The sequence below is a fragment of the Ictidomys tridecemlineatus genome, chromosome 1, assembly GCF_052094955.1.
Source record: "Ictidomys tridecemlineatus isolate mIctTri1 chromosome 1, mIctTri1.hap1, whole genome shotgun sequence".
Classification (NCBI taxonomy): Eukaryota; Metazoa; Chordata; class Mammalia; order Rodentia; family Sciuridae; genus Ictidomys; species Ictidomys tridecemlineatus.
In genome coordinates this window covers 4,472,717-4,482,984 of record NC_135477.1, presented here as the reverse complement: position 1 = coordinate 4,482,984, position 10,268 = coordinate 4,472,717, and positions in this window count along the sequence as shown.

Genomic DNA, 10,268 nt, shown 5'->3' with positions numbered 1-10,268 from the left:
CTGGATTTGATCCTCAGTTCTCACTTCTGTAGCTGACAGCCTGCATTTGTCAGTATACTACCTCATGAGGCTGTCCCGAGGCTTAAGTGCAATAGCTCTGATAAAGCTCTGGCGTACAGCAAGAGCTCTACACAGCGGCGGGGCTGTTTTAAATACACGTGTATCCAACACATGATCTCAAGAGGCACATTCCGTTGTCCGTAGTTTAGCAAGACGTTTTTCTTCTAGCCTAAGCTGTACCCTAATTTGTTTACCTCCAACGGTAGACTGACTGCCTGTCTCCTGACAAGCATCTGTGGACTCTCAGGCCCACAGTCTGTGGCTCTACCTCTTGACAAGGTCTGTGTGCAAGTCCTACTTTCTCTTTTTATTTATTTATTTATTCAAATTTGTTATACATGACAGCAGAATGCATTTCAATTCATGGTACCTATATAGAGCACAATTTCTTATGTCTTTGGTGGTATACAAAGTAGAGTCAAACCATTTGTGTCTCCATACATATACTTAGGGTGATGATGTCCATCTCATTCCATCATCTTTCCTACCCCCCTTTCCCCTCCCTTCTCATACCTCCCCGTTGCCCTATCTAAAGTTCCTCCATTCCTCCCATGCTCCCCCCACCATTATGGATCAGCATCCACTTATAAGAGAAAACATTAGGCCTTTGGTTTTTTGGGGGGTTGGCTTACTTCACTTAGCATTATATTCAACTCCATCCATTTACCTGCAAATGCTATGATTTTATTCTCTTTTAATGCTGAGCAATATTCCATTGTATATATATATATATATATATATATACCAGTTTCTTTATCCATTAATCTATTGAAGGGCATGTAGGTTGGTTCCACAATTTAGCTATTGTCAATTGTGCTGCTATAAACATAGAAGTGGCTGAGTCCCTATAGTATGCTGTTTTTAAGTGCTCTAGGTATAAAATGAGGAGTGGGATAGCTGGGTAAAATGGTGGTTCCATTCCAAGTTTTCCAAGGAATCTCCATACTACTTTTCATGTTGGTTGCACCAATTTGCAGTCCTACAAGGAATGTATGAGGGTGTCTTTTCCCCCACATTCTCGCTAACATTAATTGTTGTGTGTATTCTTAATAGCTGCCATTCTGACTGGAGTGAGATGAAATCTTAGAATAGTTTTGATTTGTACTTCTGTGGTTGCTAGAGATGTTGAACATTTTTCAGATATTTGTTGGTTGATTGTGTATCATCTTCTGAGAAGTGTAAGTTCAGGTCCTTGGCCTGTTTATTTGTTTTTTGGGGGTTAAGTTTTTTGAGTTCTTTATATATTCTAGAGATTAGTAGACCAAAGGAATAGAATAGAGGACACAGAAACAAACCCACATAATATAGTTATCTCATACTAGAAAAAAGAGCCAAAAACATATATTGGAGAAAAGATAGCCTCTTCTACAAATGGTCCTAGGAGAACTGGAAATCCATGTGCAGCAAAATGAAATTAAGCTGCTATCTCTCCCCATGCACAAAACTCAACTCAAAGTGGATCAAGGACTAGGAATTAGACCAGAGACCCTGAGTCTAACAGAAGAAAAAGTAGGCCCTAATCTTCATCATGTTGTATTAGGCCCCTTCTTCCTTAACAAGACTCCTATGCTGCAAGAAATAAAACCAAGAATCAATAAACGGGATGGATTCAAACAGCAAAGCTGCTTCTCAGCAAAAGAAACAATCAGTGAGGTGAAGAGAGAGCCTAGAGATGGGAGAAATTTTTACCACATGCACAGCAGGTACAGCACAGTTCCTACTCTTGATGCCATCTTCCCCAGAGCTGGGTATGTAACTTCCCCGAGCAGCAGAGACCCTGGCTCAGTGTATTTGTCCCCAGGTTAAGAGGCCACTCACATGTTTTCCCTATACAAAGGGTAGCAGGACCCCTTCCTGGAGCACAGACCACAGTGGATCCGTAGCTCAGTCATGCTGGTCAGGCACACCTCTGTGGGATACCAAAAGCCAGGTTCTTGTGGGTGACGCAGCTGCTCCCACTTGTGAGCTCCACCTCGTGCCGGCTGTGTTTGCAGTGTCTCTGAGCCTCGCTGCCTTCTGCCTATCAAGTGCTAAATTTAGCTAATGCCTTATATGGAGAAAGCTTGCCCCCCACCCAAAGAACCTAAAGACACCCTTGTCTATGGGATTCAGAATGTGGTCCTACACAGGATCCTTCTCCATGACAGTTTGATTCCCACTTGACAAGCTTGAGGTTTTGTGCCCAGTGATTTCCAGATATTGTCCTTTTACTCCTATATAGTCCCGTGAGGGCCTGGGATGTGCTGTCTGCACAGGAAGACAGGTGATGAGCTGAGTCAGACAGTGATTTTCTCAAGGTCACATACCCGGTAAGGGGAAGATCTGCCTGCTTCCCTAGCAGGTGTCCACAGTCCACAACTCCCACCTGCCCATGGAGTGATGCCAGATGCTGAATAGGAGAAGGAAAAATCCGAGCAAGGGCATCTGTTTTCTATCTTTGCAGAGACCCTGTGGCTTAAAACCACACACACCATCCCCTAGGGGTCAGGAGTGCAGGCCTGACATCACTGGGCTGTCTGAAGTGGTGCCTCCCAGGAGGGACTCCAGGCCAAGATGCAGGGCAGGTCTCCTCTTAACGCTCAACTGAGGAAGTGTCTCTCTCCAAACTTATGTGATCATTGGCAGAATTCGTCTCTCTGCGGCTGTTTCTTGCTGGCTACTGACTGGAGACCACCCAGTTCCTGAAGTCACCTGTGTTTCTCCAGGTGAGGCCCCAATATGGCTGCCAGCAAGAGGAGAATCTCCCCCAGAAGGGCACCACCGACACCCCGTCATTGCTGTGTCCTAGTGGCTAAAGAAAGTCACAGGTCCGGCCCAGACTCAAGGGAGGCAGGGGTTACCCCTGGTATGGCTACTGGGAGATGAGTCTGTGGGGGCCCTGCAGCCTGTCCACCACAGAAGTTATGGATGACACTTTGGCTATGAAAGATGACCATCCCGGCCCAGACTGGATTCCTAAGCTGAAGGATCCATCACACATGTGACTGACAGCCCAGGAGCAACTCCGACCAGGGTGAGGGCCTGTTCCAGCTTACACACCGCTCTCTCCTTCAGGCCTAGACTGTGCCCATGTCCTGTCAAACAACCGTGAGGCTGGGCTGAGACGGACCTTAGGGCTCCAACACATGGGAGTCTTCCATTGTGCCAGACACACCATGGAGGGTTTCTATACAAGCTCATTTGATTCCCCTGATAACCTTAAAAACACAACAGGACTCCTGTGAAGTAGGTTCTCTTCTCATCCCCACTTCACAGCTAGGTCCGGAGGCACAGAGAGGTGAAGCCATCTGCCCAAGGTCCCAGAGCTTGTGAGCTGTACAGCCAGGTGGGAAAGGCAGCAGTCTAACCCCAGACACTGAGCCTGTCCCCACGGAGGGATCTCAGCCTGACGTGGGACTTGAGCTTCAGGCCTTGGACTTCAGAAAGCTGCCCTCTCACTGGAGCATGCAGACAGCTTTGAATGGCCACAGGGTAGAGAGGAAAAGCTGACTGCAGGTGGGGTATGGGAGATAGGGGGCAGAGGGTAAGTCAACAGAAAAGGCAGAAGGACACGGTGGGCAGGATGAGGACATTAGACATTTCCAGGATACATTACCTTTGGGGAAATGTGTTCCCAGAGGAGAGAACCAAGGAGCAATCAAAAACAACTGAATCCAATTGAAATGGAAAATTCCCCAATTATAAAAGATCTGCTTATGCACTTGGTAGTTTCTGACATGATACTGTGAAGCAGCCATTCTGAAAAAACAGGGAGGTGGTGCCTTTCCATCTACAATAGTAAAAGTGCCAAACATTTTCCTGGAGAAAACGGCCAATGGCGAGTTTGCAGCTCTTGTTCTCCAGTCCACAGTAGGACTTTGCACATCCTTGGGCGAGCAGGTTAGTAATTATCAAAGTGAATTATGGTCACTGCCAAAGGATGACATTAGCTAGGATCCTGCTTCCTGACACCATGATGGAAACCCTCCAGGTACATAAAAGAATTATGGGTGAAGGTTCTTTTATAGTCCTTAATAAGCAAGATCTGCAGCTCAGGATCAGTGCATTGTGTTCTCTCCCAGGCTCCTCTGGGCTTTGGAAACCCAGCCCATGTGTGTGGCCAAATCATTTCAGCAGGGCCTCATATTTCTTTGGATTTACAACACAAGCCTTGCAGTCAGACCTACCCGAGTTTAACTGGCATTTCACTTAACAAACTGTGGGCATGTTCTGGGGCCTTTCCAAGCCTCAGTTGCCTCATCTGTAGAATGGAACGTGCAGTAGGGCTGTAGGGAGAACAAAGTGAAATAAAATCTGCTGTGCATGCAGCACAGTGCTGATGTCATGTTGGCACTCAGAAAAACACCCATGCTCAACATGGGACAAGGGTTTGAGTGTGTAACTCGAATTCATAAATTAAGTTGGGGAAGATTTGGGGATGGTAACACTGGTTATATTTCCACCACACCATCAATACTTGGATAGTATTCCAAGTGTTGCTCCAGGAATATTTATAAGCTAATAAGGGTGCAGATATGGCTGAGTCCCAAGGGTTCTTTAGAAATGATGTGCCCCATCATGTGGATTGACTGAAGTGCACTGGGCGACTGGTGACAGGAGGGGACAATGGTTGGGCCTTACATGACCATGCAGGCCCACACCTCTGCAGCAGCCAGGCCACTCTGCAGCAGCTGGCTCAGAACAGTCAGGACGTGGCCAGTGACTGCCAGCTTCCCTACCCTCCACCCCCACCCCTTCCAGATTAGAACCAGCAGAGAAAGCCCAAGATGCTCTGCAGCCCATCGCACAGGATATGTGAGCTCAGGTAACATCGCACAGGATATGTGAGCTCAGGTAACCCACCTGGAGCTTCTCCACACAGCGCCCTCCTATCAGGGCCCACCAGAAGCCCCCCCGCCCCGTGTTTCTACCACAAAGCTCCTCCCTCCCCGCCTGCTTTTAGTCTCTGCCAAATACAAGCGATGGTGCCTGTCCCTTGGACCACAGCAGGGTGTTTTTTCCAGTTTGGATGGTCTCTATCTCCACAACATGGATGCGGCCAGGATAACACACATCAAGAAAAGCTTCATGGGAAACCTGCTAATCAGCCCCAAATCAGAATCTATTGGCATAAACTTTTTGGTGTATTTTTTCTAAAATGAAGATACTTGCATTTTTCATCATACTGTAAATTTTAAAAATTAGATATTTAGGAAACTTATATTAAAAAGGACAAAGATTGCAAACTATAACCCTAATCTTGCTGTGCATAGGTGACCACACTCCATGTGTTCAGATATCTGTGTGATGTGGGTGGGAGGACACACTCACACACACACCCACACTCACACACACATTTTTGGATAAATGTAATCCCACAATTCTCATTCTGAAATCACCTTTTCAGTTCCACATCCATATGCATGGATGTCTTTCCATGTTAAACAATGTTGGAATACACCATGGTGTTTAACGTCTGTGCAGCATTCTGCTGAAGGGACACACGGTCGTCAGTTTCAGCACCCTCTGTTGTGGACATTGAGGCCTTCACAGGATTGTGTTAAAGGAAACATTGCGACATGCACTCCTGTTGGTCTGATTGTTTTGAAGGATTAGATGCTACCCTGGGAAAGCTTCGACAGGCCTACCCATGTAAAACCTCAACATACACCGTGACCTTGCCCTCAAGAAGAGTCTCATCGCTGTGACACATGGACATTGTCTACCCTTCTCCATCCTGCCTAGATGGCAGGTAGAAAACAAGAGGGCACCCTGGATTGGATCTGCACTTTCTCATGGTTGGTGAGGAGAAACGTGACGCACCTGCACATGTTTGGAATTCTTCTACCAGAGGTTTTTCATGAGCTTGGCCCATTTTTCAATTGGCAGTCTTTTTTCACTGATGTTAAAATTTCCCTATGTAAGAGGATATTAATCTTTTGTCATCTTTTACAATTATATTTTTTGTATTAATTTTTTTCCTTTGCAAATATTTTTAAAATTTTTCTCCTTTAGTTTGTAGCTATTGGGTTATGGAAAAGAAAAATATATCTTCCCATTTCAAGATCATAAACGGTTTTAAGGTTTTATTTAAATCTTGGAACAAGGACTCTGTCTCCTACTGGGCTAGGGTCTGTCTTCAAGTGTGTTTTCACGCGGTGCATTGCATGTTTAGATCCCCCTTTGCTGGCTGCCATGTGAGGAGCAGTTTGTTGGGTGTGCCATTTTGAGGTTAGCGTTTCCTCCCTGTCAAAATTGTGCAGGCGTCTCACTGCTCTGTTTTTTTCTGAGATCTTATTATGTCTTTGAGAAGAAGTTATAGCCTGTCTTTCTTTCTTTTTCTTTTGTTTTGGCTAAAAGAACCTGTTTACCTGTTTCTTCTTATTGAATGTAAGATTCTTTTCATTTCTTTAAAGTTCAATAATCTTACCAGGAAAAAAATCTCTATTAATTATTCTTCACTAAATTTTCCAGTTGATGGTACATTGTTTGAAGTTCTTTTATGTTTTTATTATCATTTAATTCCTTTAGTCTCTTCTCTAATCTGTGGAGCAGCCCACATCCATGTCATCTCCATTGTCTTTTCTATTTTGATCCTTATCTTGGTGTGAATTCCCCCCAAAAATATGAGCAAAGCATCATGGCCGCCCTTCACTTGGAAAGTGATTCAAACAACAAGGAAGAAGGAAAATGGAAGCCAGACAGGAAGAAATTCACAGGCACTTTTGTGTCTCAGGGGGCTGGTCATGCAGTCCTGGGAAAACGTGGCTATTCCTCCTGGCTACAGATGAGCCGCTGTGTCTGGAACAGGGGGTGGTAACCACCATTCACCCACCAAACCTTTGCTCAAACTTGTCTGCTTGCTCCTCTACATTAAAGTGTCCTGGATGCTCTTCTTCCTCCTCCAACACTCAGGCCTCCAGGAGTGGCAGGAGAACCACGTTCCTCCTCCTCTACATACTGCTTCATCTGGGAGGCAGTGGGAGCAGGGGTCTCCATCACAGTGACTGGGGGAAGATGCACCCTCAAGGCAGGTGTTAGGAGACAGGGGGGAGGCTGTGACCCAGGGCTAGGTGTGTGCCCTGGCTGCGCTGTGTGTGTGGCCAAAGTCCCAGATCACAGTTGGCAGCATCCTTGGCTGAGGTCCCCCAAGGGGCCCAATCTGAGACTTGGATCTTGATCTTAATGTAATAAATTTTCCTGTCATTTTTTCACTGTCTTGTCTTGGGCCTTTATGTCATCTCTGCCTCACACTCCTGTCCAGACAGTAACTGAATTGGTTTCTCCAGTGTTGATTTTCATAATTTCAGCTTCTAAAACATTTTAAACTTCTGCAATGGCACCGTTTCTTCCTCATCATCTTAATTTAGGCCTGCCAAATCTATTTTTGTCTTATTCTGTTATCTTCATCGGTATTTAAACTTTGTTCTTTTTATTCCCTTTGTATGTGAAGAAATCCCCTGATTGATTTCCCTCCCTCCCTCCCTTTCTCCCACCTGCTCTCCATCCTTTCCTTTTTAAAAAATAGATTTCAAGGGGATTGCGGTGTAGTCAGTGGTAGAGTGTATGCTTAGAGCATGCAGGAGGCTCTGAGTTTAATCCCCCCAAATAATTTCAGAACAGCCATGCATTTCTGAATGCTAATGGCAAGTTTTCCATTGAGAATTGAACATGAGTTCTCTTGTTTCTTCCCTGAAACAAAAGTATTGTCTTTGTGAAGCCCAGAGTCATCTGTTAAGCCACCAAAGTTGCACATCTGACACACGGAGCCTTCCACTAGCTGTGCCTGACTCCAAACCCTGCCTCTGCCTGTTGAGGGTTTTGGTCCTCAGTGCGTCCTGTGCCCTCCAGAAAGGCCCACAGGTTGCTTTCCCAACCTGGTTTCACCTCTCACTGCAAACAACGATCCAGCCATGGCACTACTTATGCTCGACCTCCTTGTCTGTGAGCCAGGGAGCTTGAGCCGTCTTCCCTCGGGCTCCGACGTCCTGTCTCTGTTCTGTCCCACCCCACACGGCGTGGGTGTTGGAGACCTCACCGGGACTTGCAGTTTCAAAATGCTGCTTGTCCAGGGCTGAAGCGGCTGCACACTTAGCTCTTCAGGTGCCTCGAGGAAGTTCTCCAAAAGCCAGTGCTGGGCTCCCCCACCCACAGCAGTCTTGATGGGTCGCAGGGTGCAATGAACCACTGACTCAAGAAGCAGAAGAAACTAGAATTTTACTGCTCAGAGCTCAAAGGGAGGAACTTTGTCCTCAGAAGGGTCTCTGGAGGAAGCCCCCTTGGTCACGTACTTATCCCTGGCACTCAGCCTTGCTCTGCAAGTTGAGCAGACACAACTATGCACAGAGGCACTTAAGACTGAGTAAAGCACACTGATTTGAAAACATAAAATCCTCTCTCACGAGGGAGGGCACGTTCTGTAGGTTTTGAATTGATGATTCCCTGTGGTTTTTTGAGAGCTGATGTTGGGGCTGCTGGGGATGAGTGAGGATAGGAATGATGAGATGGGTGCTTTGCGAAGGACAGGAGGGTGACTGTTTTCAACCCCAGAGCCCAGGATTTGGACCTCAGTTTCAGAAACTAGAGGGTATCATGGGGTGACTGTCATGATGTCCTTTGGCTTCCTCCAGGTTTGCAGAGTGGATGTTGGCTGCTCGGCACTGCCCATCCTCTACCCCCATTTCTGGTTACGGTAAGAGAAGATGGCACTTGGAGGCTCTGGGTCCTGGCATTCTGTGAGGCTCAGCCCCAGTTTCAGGGGTGCTCACGTGACCTGACAGCCCCCAAGTTCCCCTTTACAGGGATTGGTGCAGGATGAGCATGTGAAACCCAGACTTTTGCTGAACCTGCCTGGGACAATTCTTTTCTCCTGGCCTCAGAGTGGAGGGCTCAGGAGTGTGGCAGCCATTTTTGCATGACTGGGGGCACTTCAAACACTGGGCAGTGGTACAGGAGGACAGGGAATACCAGCCCTGGAGAAAAAGCTGGGGCCTCAGAGTCCATCATGACTGAAGGCCAGTCCACCCTAGTGCACTCACTGTGACCGAGGGCTTTCTCTGATTTAAACAGCTCAGAGCCAAGAGTTCTGCAACTCCTAGACAGGGCCACTGCAGGACGCCATGCACCTGTGCTGCCTCGAGGCTGCCTGAGCAAAATCCTATTGTCCTTTGATCCCACTGAAGTCAGATGACAGCCCTTCCTCCCCTGTCATGGTTTCTACCAAACAGCTTTGATGTTCTCTAAGATCACGGCCCCAGCATTTCACCTGCCCAAGGAACCTGGCTTGGGGTGTTGTTTCAGAGAAGTCTTGCAGAACGCTTTCAGTAAGCAAAATCAGGATGAAGTTGCCCTGTTCTGGGGTGGGATCTCCCTTCCCTCAGCCCAGAGTGAAAGCTGATCCACCCCCAGGTGAGAGTGGCTGCAGCAGGCTCTGATCACCCTCCATCTCAGTGTGCCCTGGACATCAGCCTCCTCCAAGCTGGGCCAGCAAGGAATGGTAAAGGCAGTGGCATCTCTAGCTGGACACACCCACCCACAAGCAGGAAAAGGGCAATGTCAAGGGAGAGCGGAAGGGCAGTTAGTCGGATGAGATTTTTGAAATCTTTTGCTTTACTTTGGAGCTATAACCATAAAAAAAATAATCACTTCCATTTGGATAAGGCTTTTTCCTTTTTATATCTCAAAGGGCTTTCATACCCACAGCTGAACTGATCCTTAGAATTCTGTGACAGAGCTAGAAAGGCTATTGTAATTCCAGTTTTACAGTTGATGAAAGTGAGTTCTATAGAAATAAACCAGGGGCATGTAACTAATTATTAATCTATACTCTGTGGGTTCTCAGGGTAAGTACTGTCTTTGTTTTCTGATTTACAGATATTATTGTGTCATACTTCAAATGATTTGTGCGTGAACTTGTCAATGAGAATACACTCCGTCTTGTCCAGGATCCTAGAAGTTTCAAACTCTATAAGGACTTTGCAAAAGACCAGCATTACTGTTGATGCTAGGCTTTCCTTAGTAATTTTTTAAACTGATTAATTTTATAGACTGAATTCAATTTCTTACAAGAACTTTGGGGACATTGAAATCATTATGCACTACCTGTTATCTCTGTAAGATTGCCAGGTCGGGGGAGGAGACACTTAACACTTGCAAGATCCAAGTTTAAGCCAATGGCTCTTTAATTAGGAACTAGCTGCAGCTGCAGGGTTGCAAACCCAGCATGGGAG